The 16351-nt window shown below is 35.0% G+C and overlaps 1 pseudogene; it reads left to right on the forward strand.

Annotated features, from left to right (window-relative positions):
- Nucleotides 1-4267: 4267 nt before the first annotated feature.
- On the forward strand, nucleotides 4268-6978 carry LOC131074308 (potassium channel KAT1-like; annotated as a pseudogene).
- Nucleotides 6979-16351: the final 9373 nt, after the last annotated feature.

The raw sequence follows: 16351 nt of genomic DNA on the forward strand, positions 1-16351 counted from the left end.
AAATCAATTCTACCTGATTCGTGTTCTTGCCTTTGACCTCCTTCACCTCATCCTACATTACTTGCACTCAAAAATTTATCAGTATTGACAAACCCAAAAGAATATTGAATTTCATATCATTTGTAGGAGTAAAAAGCATACTATATTTCCTCATACTAGATGATGAATGATCTAATCTATTTTAAATTTCAAAATCACATTACATCTTTAAATTGCACAATAATAAATAAAACGATTCGTGACACCTTTATAGTTGAGGCATAACTCAAAAGGAAATCTATAGTTGGAAACCCTAACCTTCTTAGGGTTAGGTTACAAAAATATCAAAGGGAGAGAGATCAAATCAGAAAGACCGACCTGATTGTGTGTTGGGAACACCTATGAGATCGTCCTCTGCAGCAAAAAAAACCATATAATCCTTGCAAGGAAGATATTTTTGTGATAGAAAGCATCATGGTGGCACGACAAAGGCAAGAAAGTCTCCAAAATGTATTAAATGGGCATGGGTGGCATCCAAAATGGCATGCAAAAGTCACCTCTGGAATAATAGTGAGCAAATCTGTCAATAGGATGAAAATCTGATCTGATTTGGGGCATCGATTGAGCAAAATGAGGACCTCTACCATCGGGTCGACAACCATCTTCTTGCAGAGCATGGAAATTCTAATGGCCCCCGCAAGTTTGAAAATTGACTATTGATCTGAGAGATTCACATGAATATGGACACACGAGATCTCTCCAAGCAGCTCCCCAAAGGGCTCAATCAAGCTTTAAAACACCGTCGTTGATCAGCCAATTTATGAAAATCTGATGGTCACGTATATCTAACATGGCAGGTTGGGTCCACATCCTCTTCATCGTTTCGCTAAGACATGGCCTTTCAGCTAAACCAAAATAACCCCAGCATTACCCCGAAAAGCTATGATGAAAAACCCATATTGTTGCCAAGACTCAAAAGTATCACATCGACCTACGGCATTATAGAGCATCTCTGTTTAATCATGCGATGATCTGTGTCGTTGATCCCATCAAAGGGATCGTTGTTTTATCTCATTTAGAGGTCAGGACTGTGGGACCAATATCCTTGCTACGTGGCTCGAACACCTATGTGTTGTAATGTATCAGTCCAAGTGTATGTCATTGTTTATTATGGGTCCCGCATGCCACATTGTCAACGACATTGTGAAGTTAGGCCTCATGCGAATGTTCAATCAATCACACAATAGCATAATGATCTTGTCCATTAGATCAAACAAAAATGATTCTCCATTAAGGCGATGACTAGCACGGGAACGTCAGGCCCACCTCATCAATCTGATCATTTAGCGGCCTCCAACCTAGCATGTCAGAGGCACGTCATTCGTCGACATATCTGCAACGACATTGCAGAGTTATCTTCGTCACACATATTGAAGAAATCACACAATCGTGTGGCTCTTGTAACCGTTGATCTGGGTAGAATTGCACAATGAATATGGAGCCCTCTAGCCATAAAGAAGCACAGGAAAAAGGTTAGGCCCACCATTGCATGTTGTGTTGTCATGCGAAAATAGAACAATCGGAACAAGGAACAAACCTCGTCGGCCAGTAGCAGGTGAAAGGGGTCGATCCTGCCATGAACTAGGGACCCTTCAACTGGTGAAGATAAGTGATCCAACTGCCGTGACCGATCAACCAAAAAAAAAGAACATGGAGCCCGAAAAGATGCAAGGGCAAAAAGATCCCTCTACAGATTATCAATAAGGAATGCTGCATAACACAAAGGTTATGTAGGAAAGATTTTCTCAGATTGGATCATTTTTAACAGAAAAAGTTTAACAGGCTTCTTCTGAGGAACACTAAGGCTTCCATAGGGTTGCTTGGGATTGTTGTTGTCTCCCTTGAGAGTTTGGAAGCCTTGGGTTGTTTTCCACTAAGCGCTAAGGTCTTTCCCTATGTGTTAAATGGATTGTTCAGGCCATCTTTGGCAACGAGGCTTGGAAAATCCTTCTGCGACACTATATCTCTTTTAGTTATCCTATCCATCACCTAACCTAGAAGGTGGATCAACTTTCAGACCCTTCTCTTTATTCATGAATCGGTTCTCATATAGGGCATTTTGGTTATCAAAATTATTTTGAAAGCCTAAGAGGTTGCCAACCCTTGGCTCCATTGGGTTGGCTATGGCTTCAGGAATGGCTTATCCTTCAACCAACACAATCTTTGGTGGTCTCCGCTCATTCAATCACAAGGGATCTCTCTTGCTCGGTTGCCTTGGATTAACGTGTTGCATTTTATAAAAAAGGAATTCGTACTCCTAGTGATTTATTTTCCAAATCTAGTAGGAATTCACTCTCTCGGGAGGAGTTCAAAAGTAGATTTAGTTTCTCTCAATCTAACCATGAGACTTTTTTGGCTCTATGAGAGGCCCTTCCTATGGAAATGATTCACAAGATTGACATTCAATTCCTCACCCCATGGTGGAAGGATTGGAAATGGTTTCCAAATACTTATTTCTAGAATTATAAATCTCATATGGGTTATAGATGACTTTCTTCACATCTCCCCATGGTGGATGCCTTGAATTCCAGGTGGCATTTGCAACCACCCATTTCTATCTAGCTGCACATATTTCTCAATGTGTGGTCAGCAGTGCTTGAGCCCAAGCTCAAACATTTTGCTTGGTGTATTATTTTCCAATGCCTTCCCGTTTGCTCCCATCTAGTGCATATGGGAGTTAGAGACCCTCGATGCCCTTTTTGTGGGCATTTTGAATCCTTTGAACACCTCTTTTGGTTTTGTAAGAGGGCTCAAAATTTTTGGGTCTAGATCCATGATTTTTTAAAGCCCTTTGAACCTAAACACTTTTCCTAGCACATGGTCCTTCTAGGAGATTCTTCCTAATTCCCCAAGAAATACACCCCTATCTAGCATGCTTTTAGGGTGGAGATCCTTTTTATGCTTTGGAAGGATAGGAATGTAGTTATTTTTCACAAAGTTCTCTGGATACAAATGTTTCACTTTATTCTAAATCTCTCATCTGTTCCAATGTGCTTTTACAATTTCAAGTTCAAGCAAATAAAGTTGCTTTGGAGGTGGCTCACCTGTAGGTGCTCCTCGACCACTGGGGCAATGGCCCTTATGCCTAGGGTTCCTTCTGAAGACCCTTCTTCCACTCGCGTTCGTTTCTCCTCTCGGGGTCAGTGGCGGGGGTGGAGCATTTTTGCATGACTGTCTCACTCTCCCAGGTCTTAGGCTACCCCTCAGCGGTCTAACTGTGGGTCTGCCCGAGTTATGCATAGGTGTTCCACCTCTCCACCTACTTGGGGAGGGGTTGTAACCTCTGGTGGTAGTGGTGATGGTCGGTCTGCTAGTGGTGTTGGAGTCTCACAGAGAGGTGGTTTTGGTTGGCTCGCCACCGCACCTTCCAAAGGATTCCCTCGGCTCCCCCTTCCTATTTCTCCTCAGCGTTCGGTGGCTCTTGAAGAAGAAAAACAAGACAAAGGTGATGATGGGTGGACTATTCCTGACGTCACTCTAGACCTTGGTGACCCTTTGGGGTAAACTAGATGATAAGGATTTGTCCCTGCCACCGACGAGAATTGCTCTCGCCACTTAGCTACTTTTATGTTGTTTATGTTTTGTGCTTTGGGATTTACCCCTGTGAATATTTTTTTTTTATTCGAGGTTCTATCTCTTGAGACTCTCGGGGTGTGACCATATATCCATCCTTTTTTTTTTGTGAATATGTATTCTAATTTCTAATTAATGAAATTTAATACCCATCTTCATTAAAAAAAACAAAAAAAACCACTGTCCTCTCAAAAAAAACATATAAAGATTTATCCTATTTCAATTGATCCAAAATGAAGCTTTGAAGAGTTAATCTATCGAATCAAACACTCTAATCTCTTAAATTATTCCTCCACCACCACCTCCATTATGCTCTCGTGATACTTAAGTCGTCAACTCTTGCAAACAGCTTCGATCTCTATGTTATGGAAGACTCGTTCACCCTAAAGTGCCGGCAACGTGCCGGCTATTTACGGCAGATATCCTGTCAAACTCGGCAAACTCTGGCATACGGCAGATATCGTGTCAAACTCCGCAAACTCTGGCATACGGCAGATATCATGTCAAACTCCGCAAACTCTCATGACAAACAACAAAGTGACAACCTCTCTTGTGGGTTCGACTCAGCTTTTCATCCGACCATGCTTTGCCTTTTGCTGTGATCCAAGTACAAATGCTTATAACTTATTAACAAGTGAGATGCATGCACAGCAACATGGATAATTGCATGCGCCCGGCTAAAAGTCTGAGAGTAGCCAAGGAAAAAAGTATATATATGTCTGACAGCATGAAAAAATGCGTAAATATATGCTTTCCATTGTCTTTGGAGATGGAAAAACAATCAGTGGCAGAGACATTGTATAGTCTACCAAGTGGATTTCTGCCAGCCTTGGGCGCCAGCAGCCAGCAGTCAACACAAAAAAAGCTGCACAGATATATTATTTCTCCCTACAACACTCGTTACAGGTACTAATTATTTAGAAGTCTTTGAATGTTTCAAAGACCCTTATTTAACGAGACTATTGCAATGTACTCTTGATCTCGAGACTATTGTAATGTCCTCTTGATCTCTGATCATTCCAATAAAAATCTTATAATCCCTTGACTCTATAGATAAAAAAATTTGTGTTTATTACTGTTAACAATTTTTATGTACTTTTAGCTTCACTTCCTCACTTCTATATGAGGTTGTCTATTTTATTTCACTTCATAATCCAACGGATCTTCGCTTCTGTTTAAAGTTTATGTCGAAAGGAGTCAAACAAACAATTTATTTTGGAGTTCTAATGTCTCTTCAGTTCTGTTACAATGATCTCAAGAGATGAATCACAGCAATACAAATTCATAAGAACGTATGTGTCATATATACTGATGGGTGTATTGCAGGTGTTGGCAGAATTTTCTGATCCCCTTGGTAATGTATTCTGCATGGATTTCAACCTTCGAAACAGGATTCCTACAGGAACCCATTCCTCCTGCTCTTTCAGTTCTGGATAATATCCTCAATGCCTTCTTCGCCATTGATATTACCTTGACATTTATGGTCGCTTACAGGGACAAGAGGACATATTTGCTCGTAGACGATCCCAAGAGAATTGCCCTCAAGTAAGTAAACCATACATCACAACATTTTTCTTTACTAACTTGTAACAATCCAACCAAGATTCTGCTCTCATTAAATGCAGGTATTTGTCGACATGGTTTATCTTCGACGTTTCATCAACTATACCATTTCAGGAATTTGTCTTACTCTTTACAGGGGACTCTGGGTCAGGTTTAATGTATAATTTACTTCATATACTCAGGCTTTGGCGACTGCGAAAAGTTAGTGCTCTCTTTGCCAGGTATACAAACGTTTTTTAGTCTACTATTCACAAAATGGAAGACAAAATCCCCTTCAAATGTAGAGATTTAGCTAGGGGAAAAAAAGCAGTTAACTAATTTGGCGATTGAATAATGATTTTTCTCGCCTATCTGCTGCAGACTTGAAAAAGACATCCGAGTAAATTATTTCTGGCTTCGATGTGCTAAGCTCATTTATGTAAAACACTACCATGAATAGTGTTTATTTAATTTAAGTTTTCAATCATTTTGGAGTTCTGTTTTTAAGATTAGTTGATGAATTTTATGGCTTGCACAAATTATCGATTGGTTGATTTTAAAAGCATAGCAAAATTGGTGATGAGATTTTGCTTTTCGGTTTTCTCAGACAACAGCTTTTTCAATACACATTGCTGGGTGCTTCTTTTATCTGCTTGCATCACGTTACAAGGATCCCAAAAAGACATGGATTGGTAGTTCCATTACTCCTGATTTCAAAGAAATCAGTCTCTGGGAGCGTTACGTGGCTGCAATTTACTGGTCTCTCACTACTTTATCCAGCGTTGGTTATGGTGATATTCATCCTGAGAACACACGAGATGATTTTTGACATAGTTTACATGATGTTTAATTTGGGTCTCACTGCTTATTTGATTGGTAACATGACAAGCCTCGTTGTGGAAGATTCAGCCAGGACAAGAAAATTTGTAAGCAATTTGTGCAATGTGATGATAAATCACAATGTGATTCAAAATATTGATAAAAAAATTAAAAACAAAACAATTGCAATTAGATTATTAACTTTTTATAAATTCAAATTTTGTTCTTTTACCTTATGAATGCAGAGAAACATGGTTACAGAAGCTTCAAGCTCTGCCTCTAGAAATCAGCTTCCAGATGCATTGAAAAATCAGATTATAGATTACTTATCTCTGAAATTCAGAACCGAGGGATATCAGAAGCAACGGCTATTCGATTCTCTCCCAACTGGCCTTCGTTTGAACATTCTTCAGTACTTGTTTTTGCCCATACTTGAGAAAACTTATCTATTCCAGGGAGTGTCCTGCAGTTTTCTTCTGCACTTGGTATCAGAGATTCAAGCTGGCTATTTCCCTGCAAGACATGACATCATTTTGCAAGAAGGGGCACCCACGGATCTCTATATTGTAGTCTCTGGAGCAGTGGTATTCTAATACTTTAATTCTCTCTTTTCTTTTTTCCCTAAAAGTTAGTTTGATTTCTCTAGAAACAATCCTGAAATGCTTATTTTACAGGAATTAGTCTTTAACAAAGGAGGACTTGACAAGGTAAATAAACTTCACCCAACCAATCCATCAAGCAAGTTAGTTAATAAATTTGTTATCGTGTTAATTGAGGGTTCTATTAACCATCCTTTTACCTCTTCAGAAGCTTGTGAAGGAAGAAACAGGTGATATGTTTGGAGAATTGGGAGTGCTATTTAATAAGCCTCATGAATTTAGGGCTACAACAAAGATGCTTTCACAACTTCTAATACTTGGGCGTAGTGCATTGCTGGAAGTGTTGGAATCACATGTCGAAGACAGACAGATAGTTATGGCAAATCTATCTCAGATTCGACTTTAGCGTTGCCATCTTTAATTCAAGCCTCTGCTATTATCATTCATGGCTGCAACTGCATATACAGGATAAAGATTTTGAATCTCATGAGCCTGTTCTTTGAATCAGCATAACTCAAGCGATCAGCACAAACAGAAAATACCGTCTAGTAATTCTGATTTTTTCTGTGTATTGCTGAAAATTGCAGACTACATATCCAAAACAACGACTAGATCTTTTTCTAGATTGCAACTTATTCACAAATGAAACTCCGTAAGAATACGCCTGTTTAAACTCTTGCATGTACTATGAGTTATCAACTCAGAAAACATTGAATTATTGTACAGCCTTCTAAAATCTGTAAAGCTACTTTCTACTTTTAGATATGTAATTGTACCATGTTCCTCGTGAATTTGTTGAAGTTATTGTATTTGGCTAGAACATGCTACGTTTCTTAAGCCTTAGTATTTGTGTGGACAGCTATAAACCTCTTGTTAAGCTTTGTGAGATCTAAGTCTATGGAAAAACATCTTTGAATCATGGTTGTATCTTGATTGAAATTTGGTTACATCAATATTAGAATAAATAATCTAAATGAGTGCTGTCAAATTTGTATTTTAGGAATATGTGTTGGATTGATGAAAAATATTTGTAACTGTTTTGAAATTTGATAAAAATAGTTTTTTTGGATTTAGGTTTGATGTAATGGAGATATTATTTCTCTTACGTTAAATTTTCTAAAGAAACTGAGTGAAGAAAATAATCAATTATGTAGCATGTTGTATAATGATGATGTAATGTTAATATCATTATATAATTCTTTTTAAGGCTCATCAATCTATCTAAGAGGTACTAATTGTTTTAAATTATTTAAGTTTTTTTTCTTGAATACAACTTTCAAGAATGCAATTCAAACATTAAACATTTTAAGTTAGCTTACAATAGTTAGTTGGAGGGTTCAAATTTTCAATTTTAATTTCAAGAACATGGAGGGTCGTTTCTACAATCAAGCATCTCATTGAAGTCATTTCCCAAGTGTTCTTCTATCCAACATTTCTTTTGTAACCACCATTTGATGATAGTCATTATACATATGTGATTCTAATCCTAAATGGGATATAAAAATTGACCTAATCAAATCCAGTTCTTAAAAAAGAGTGTAAATGAAAATAAATTAGGATTATATTATTTATTTACTTTCACATAAAATATATTATTTTGCACATTAGTCACTATATTAAATATAAAATGAACCTAAAATGAAAAGGGAGAAGTGCAACATATACAATTTTCACTATTATAAAAGTATTACTTTTACTAAAAGAATATTTGAAAAAATTGAATACAATTATAAAAGAAATTTTAAACTTATAGAAAAAAATTTAAAATGAAGAGGTGTGGTGGGATACATTTATCCATGTCGAGAAGGAAATCATATATGTTTATCCATGTCTGGAAAGAAATTATAATCACCATTAATTTTAGATTATACACCTTTGACCACCTACCCCAGGACACTAGGTTGTTTATAATAAATTATATTCTTTTAATAATGAAAAAATAATATCTAAAAGGAAGAAATTTATCATATAGTTTATAACATAATCTTTAAATTGAAACTTTTTTATATGAATATTTTCTTTTAAAAATTAAGTTTTATATATTCTAATATTAAACATTATCTATTTCAACTTAAAGTTTCAATGAATAATAAATAAAATAAAAAAATATTTTCTAATTTGATATCTTATTTATGAAGAAAAATGCTTCCTTTTTTGGAAAGGTATAGAGTTTAACCTACCTTAAATAAAACTTAGATCTCGGGGTCTAGATTGAAATTAATAGAGAATTGAGTAACATAAATAAAAATTAAATTATTAGAGAGAAATAAGAAGTTTATCTAGTTTGTGGCATAGCATTATTTTTAACTAATTAAACATTGTGTTAGAAAAGTAGAAATAAATATTTGAGATTAATTTAAAATAGTGATCAAAATGTTGATATGGAGATGTGATGAGACTTCTAATGCCTAGGACAATTCTACTCCCACAATGTGGTCTTAGATCTAGGGAGCCACAATATTGCCTAATCTAACTAGCAACATTGTGTTAGAAAAATTAAATTATCAATATTTGAAATTGATTTAAAATAGTGATAAAAATGTTGATATGGAGATGTGATAAGGCTTCTAATGCCTAAGACAATTCTACACCCATAATGTCATCTTAGGTCTAGGCCACAATATTGCCTAGTCTAACTAGCAAACTTTAGTCTTTTATAATTTGTTAGCATTTGATGATTAGAATAACTTAGAGGTATTTTTTAAATTGAATTCATTGGACAATTTCATAACCATAAGGTAATATTGAGACTAGGCCAAGCTATTGTCTAGTCTAATTGGCACAATTCAGTCTTCTAGAATTTGTTCGCCTATGTTAGTACTTATTTTCAGAAAATAGTGGTGTTAGAACTTACCTTGACTGATTTACAATATAAATAGAGTTAATGATTGACTTCCTTGATAATAATGAAGCCATATGTTTAATGTAGTAATTTCTTATTAAAATGATTTAGGATGATACTTTTATATATAGTTTTCTGGGCAAATCTACAGCCACAATGTGCATCATTTCCTAGTCTAAGTGGCATGATTTAGTCTTCTATAATTTTTTTTCCTATGTTAGTATTTATTTAAAAATTAGTGGCACTAAGTGTTAAGAGCATGCATTTGCGATATCCATAAAAAGTGGTGTATAATGAATGGGTATGAGTGGAATGGAAGCAATTTAAATAGGATGGGGCACTTTCCCTCACCGATAAGTTTTGGTCATTGTGGTTCAATGTGATCATTGGAGATTGGCCTAATCAGTAATTTACCTATGAAACCATGTATAAAGACATCCTATCAATACATTTTGATACCACTTGTATACCATAGCATTTGCGCATCCACATCAAGCATTCTCAAGCATCAAAGGAATCATTTCATCCCACCATATCCTTCAAGCATTGTGGATAAAATCACATCAACTTTCAGGCAAGCATATGTTTGTGTTTGAATCTTCTATGTGTTTTCATGTTTGCATCAATGCTTGTGATCACATCTAAAGAGCATTGCATCTCAATCTTCAATCAACCATTGAAGATCTAAGGTGCTATGATACAACATTTACTTCAATATGTCAATTAAAATTTCAATTCAATTCAAGGTTAATTCCTAAACCGAGGTTTCATCCCCATCAACAACCGTATTTTCTTCTTTCTATGTGTAGGAAATTGTCTCAAGAGCTGCAAGTGAAAAATTTGGCAAAGTAGACAATGACAATAAGAATCAACTTTTGAAGGCACAAAAAGAGGAGGAGGATGATGATCGACTCCCCTCAGTCCCAAGAATTTTTTATTATATTTTGACAGTGGATTTTGTACATCATTGTGATCTAGAATACATCAAGTTTGGTTGCCCTTGATATTCAAAGGACCACGGTGACTTGCTCCCCTGATCCTGGTGATTATGCTTGAACTTTTCGTCATGAATTCTGATCCATCTTCCATCTTCAAATCTAAGTTTATATCTCTGCATGATATCTGGAACATTTTGTCGTTGCTAATTTATATTGATTTTTCATTGTTTGTCCTAGATCTAGCATTTCAACCCTAATTCAGATTTAGTTTTCAACTCAAACAAGGAGGAATTAATTTGATTTGCATTTATCCCTTCTAGGATTGGATCAATCAAAATCAATTCCCTCAATTTAAGGTTGGTCCCAAGAAAAGTTAGTGCCTTTATCAATCCAAGTGGTGAAACCCTAATTTAAACACCTTACATATTTGCACTTTATGGATAAATATAATTGCACTTTCAAGAGGTGAACATGTAGTGATGCTAAGGATAAGAAAAAATGGATAAATTACCTTCCTTTAGGTGTCCACATTGGGTTATAAAGGGTCATGCTTTGGGCTACTAGGATTTGAAGGAGAAAGGTTGTCCATTGGGAGGTCCAAGGAGTCATTAGGGAGTTACAAAGTATCTACAAAGCTAAAGGTTGAGTGGCTATGGGTTAGGTACCCATGCTGAGGCCACTTGAAGGAATTTACATTTTATTATTTCTATTAGTTGTTCACTTTCCTAGGAGTGGGTTTTGCAAGTGGTTTCTTGCCTCTTGTTTTGGGAAACAATAGTCGTTCTCCCTCTCTTTGATTGCTATAAATTAGAGCCATGACATAGTAGTTTCATCACATGAGTTATTTAGGTGATTTTTGGTATAGTTGGAGAAGTGTATTGTTGTATCATTCTCTCTTTTGAAGATTAATAATATACTTTCCCTCTTTTTCTAGTGGACTTTTTTCCTGAAAGGGTTTCTCCACGTAAATTTGGTGTCTCATTTGGTATGCTAGTTTTATATTATTGTTGAATGTTGCAATAACTTTCATATTTTAGATTTTTTTATCCTATTTCAGATGTCTAATCATATAAAGAATTTTTTATTGTAAGTTTTCTTCACCTTGATTACCAACATTTGGTATAAGAGCTAATGGTTCATAGAGTGAGACTTTTCTTTTTAAGTGTTGAAAGTTTTTTGTTGTAGCGGGAGTTTTCTTTTTGTGGTTTTATAGATTTGAAAAAAGAATTGAAATCCTTAGCTTCTACTTCTTGCATGGATATTAAGAAATTCAATGGCACTAGCTACAAGACATGGAACCTAAAGATGGAAGATCTTTTGGAAGAAATAGATGAGTGGTTGTAGTTTCACATGAGATAAATCCATCTACCATGATCAATGAATATTGGAAGAAATTGGACAAAAGGCATGAAAAAATATTCAATTATTGATTTTGTCGTCTTGAATGTCTCCACATAAGACTTTGAATACAAGTTGTGGAAGAGGATAAATTATATTTTTTAGACTAAAAGTTGGTCCAATAAGTTATATCTCAAGAGGATTTTGTATTCTTTAAAAATAAAATATGGTGATTCAATTTCTAATCATTTGAATGCATTTAATCTGATTTTATGTCATCTTGCATCAATAATTATTAAATTAGAGGATAAAGATAAATTTATCTTATTTATTTGTTGTTTGCCCCAATGAAAAAATTTAATTGCTTCCATTAGTAGTGGTAATACAAAGCCAAATATGAATAACATGATAGTCATTTTCTTCATTCATAAGAGATGAGGAGAAAGTCCATGAATCCTGGATGTCAAGATGCCTTGCATTTAAGGGGAAAGCCCAAAGAGAAAGGGCGTAAAGCGGATAAAAAGGGGAAAAGTCTAAAGGATGTTCTTTGGTGGGGTTTTTTCTAGAAATGTTTTCTCTAGATATAAATTTGGTGTCTCATTTGGTATGCTAATTTTATTTTATTTTTGAATGTTGAAATCACTTTCATATTTTAGATTCAGTTATCTTATTTTAGATTTCTAATTACATAAAGAAGTTGTTGTTGCAATCTTTCTTCATCATGATTCTCAACATAACTCAAATAACACACAACAAACAAATTCTCTTTGCACATAATTTGAATTCATATTTGCAATAAAATTATCAAAACCATATGTGGTTCAAACAAAACAAAAATCTCCAATTTATTTTAAATTTAGTATTGTCTACAATCACTACTTACTTGGTCTAACATAGTAAATAATATTTTATCACTTCCCATACTCAAATGGCACCAATCACAAAGAAACCTCCCATGTTCTATTCTTTGTGCTTAATGACTTCCCTTGCATGGCTTCTTTTATTCTCCACACACTCATTTTACTCTTTTTGTAGTTGTTATCTTTCCTGCACACACCTCTATTCTTTTTCACTCTTTCCAACTATTCTCTTGCACATTTATCTTACTCTGTTTCTCAAGTGGTACTTATAATTTTCTCATATTTTTAAATTTCTTGCAGCCTCATCATGTCATCTTATTGGCCACATATTTGGCTTCTTCCTCCTCTTGTGCAACCTCCCCTAGGTTGCCTCTACCTACATTGTTTCTTGTATTGCATTTATAATATTCCAATGATTATTATCAATTCTCATGGTGATGGTATGATGAAAGAATAAGTATCTGGTAGATTACTAAGAGGGGGGGTGAATAAGTAAACTGAAAAATTGATACAAACTTCCCAAACTCAATTTCAATCACACAAAGTAAACTTATCAATAAAATATCACTGTCAAGATAAATACTCATAATAATACAGGTTGACTGTTATAGAAACTTAACAGTAAACAACTTTAATCTTGCAAACATCGAAATGCTTAATCATACTTCATCTCTCAATGCTTCTAGTTATCATGCCTTAACAGAATAGTTAACTAGTTAATCAAATCAACAAATAAGATCACAACCACAAAAATATTCACCACATGACACAAATGTTTATACATGGAAAACCCAAATAGGTAAAAACCATGGTGAAATGAGACTCACAAGATAGCTATCTGAACTCTTCTGAAGTTCACCCTATTAAGAGCCAAGCCTGTTAAAGCTTTTACAATAAGTCTTGTTCAAAAACTGATCCTGTTAGGAATCACTCGGTTAAGGAATTTACAAATGCCTTGATAAAAAGAAAATACCCTGTTAGGAGTAACCTCGATAGAGGATTTAAGAATCCAAGCTAATGGACCACCTTGTTAGAGGATTTAAGAAGTAACCAAGCTTGTTAGAGCTTACCCAGTTAGGGGATTTCAATTCTGCTGTAATTGTTAGAAGACAACAACTTTTTCTTAATTTGTCGGAATAGCACTACATTTGCTTGATCAAATCCATTTAATCTTCAATTTGTCTTTACTCAAACTGCAAATTCATTATTTGGTTAGGCAACCACACACTCAACTAATTTCTGCCAACAACTTTTACAAAACAACTTCATCGGTCTTAAATACAAATCAATTAGGTCGGTAACACAACAAAAACCTAATTCTTTCATAGAGATTAGAAACAAATTGGTTCAAGTATGATCGTTAGATCTACATAGCAATTTTTACACATTCTTCAACAAAATTCCAATCGCTCCATGATCACTGCTTCATAGGACTTGTAACTCATCACGCGCTTTGCATTAGATGCAACCCACTTTGCTCATTCCCTAAACAATCAAACAAACACGCCAAAATACTATGAACTTGTCTTCATACAATGACCACACGTATCACCATTATTACTGCTCAACATCAGATAATAAACCAACATAAACATTGCAGTAAACTTAATCGGTTAGGGTTTACCGGTTAGATAGCATAGAAAGGGTTTAACCTTATACACCGGTTACCGGTTCAACTTACATACTTACATACCAATTTACAACATCTTCCACAAAGCTCTTCCTACTGGTTACAAGACAATATCAATAATAACAACAATATCATAAATACCATTACCGATTCAATTGACATCAATGACAACATAACATATCATTAATGCAATCTTCATGCAAATGCCAACACATGGCTTATCAATTTCCTCTCTAATTTTATTTAAATTTTTTTTTTTTTTAAATGTCTTATGTCTACCCTTGATTCTTTTCAACAGTTTCCCATTCTTTCTTACTCAATGAAGTTATGCCTTTTCATTATTTTATGAAATGAAGCATGTTGATCTTTGCATCTTTTATTTACCCCAATTCTTTAATTCAAGACTTTATTTTATTTACAATGTAATCGATCCATGATCTCCTTAACCAAGTTCAGCCTCTTCTATTCATTTTCTTTTCTTATGCTATTGTATTTCTTTTAGTTTGACAATAAATTTATGTGAATTCTTTTCAATTCTTAGACTTCCCAATCTATAATTTGGTGTATCAACCACTTAATTCTTGGAAGTGGAATCAATTTTGAAAACTGTAGGAATTGAAACATGTTTTATTTGAATTAAACTACAACTCATCTGAATAATCACATGAAACTTTACACATGTTTGGCATTAAAACTAGTCAATTCTTATAGTAGTAACATAGTTCATCAATCTATTTTATTTATAGTTGAGGAAGCATGAAGCCAATTAAAAATCAAAACAAACAGATACCAAAATTTGAGAAAAAAATAAGTTGGAATATTTTTGGTGATGTTGATTGGCCATTCACTCGAGTGCTCCTACACCAAACGTGTTGAGTAAGTAAATTTTCCTTGAGTTGGACCTAAGGAACATTGGGAGATGCATGGGATGGTGATCGATATTTATTTTTTATCCACTTTTCTCCTTGTCCACAAGAGTCTTCCCTCTTATGTTCTTTTGTTCTTCATTAACTTCAACACACAATCCACCTTGTTGAACGTTACATTCTTTTGGGATACTATTCTCTCATCCTTTATTGTGTTTCTATAATAAATTAGAATCCAATTTTCTTTTTCCTCTTGAAATTTCCCTTTGAATGCTTATAAATCATTGTGCTCACTCCTCTCCTCTTCCTCTATTTGCTACTTTTCAACACTACAACATACTATGGAGCTTGATTCTTTTACTTGCTTCTCCTTCCCCCTTAGAGGATTCAACACATACTTTTGACCATCTTTCTAGATGGTGTACACATTCTTCCAACCATCATGAATAACCTTCTTGTCAAATTGCCATGGCCTTCCCAAGAACACATGCCAAGCACTCATTAGCATCACATCACATAACACTTTATATTTATGGGAACCAATCTAAAAACTGGTCAAAAACTACTCACTCACAGTCATCTCATGTCCCTCTTGTAACCATGAAACTTGGTATGAAGTAGGGTGCTTACACCTTTTCAAACCTATCTTTTCTACCATCTCCTCTAAAAATAAATTATGTGTACTACCACTGTCAACTTAAACTTTGTAGCACTTACCTCCTACCTTGCACACAATTCAAAAGAGTCCTTTTCAATGAATCCTCCTTAGCCACCTTGAAATTCACCAAAAGTATCCTCATCATGTGAGAGATTCACCTTATTTGGGGTCTTAACCTTTTAGGGATGCATCACTCTCTCCATCCTCTTGTGCCAAGTAGTTTCTCACTACACTCTTCTTTCTACCTTCTTGTAATTGAGGATACTCATAAGCATGATGATTAGCTTCTCCACAATAGTAACATTTACCTTGGAACCCTCTACTACTACTACCACATCCTCTTGCTTCTCTCTCTTTTGTGTTTTGGCCCACCTCTTTATTTTGTTTGTGCTTGGATTCTTCTTCAATTTGTTTTTCTTTGCTGCTACTTTATTTTCCCTTCTCTAGTACAACTATTCCATGAGTTTTGGAGTTGTTCATTTGTCTTATCATTAATTTTTCCTCAACGTTCAATGCATATTGATATGCTTAGATTCCATGTTGTTAATAAAAAACATACTCATTTTTTCTTGAATATAAAACCATAGACCATTCACATACCTAGCTACCTTTTCCCTATTAATTTAATTCCATCCTAATCAAATGGC

The sequence above is a fragment of the Cryptomeria japonica genome, chromosome 7 (assembly GCF_030272615.1).
Source record: "Cryptomeria japonica chromosome 7, Sugi_1.0, whole genome shotgun sequence".
Lineage (NCBI taxonomy): Eukaryota > Viridiplantae > Streptophyta > Pinopsida > Cupressales > Cupressaceae > Cryptomeria > Cryptomeria japonica.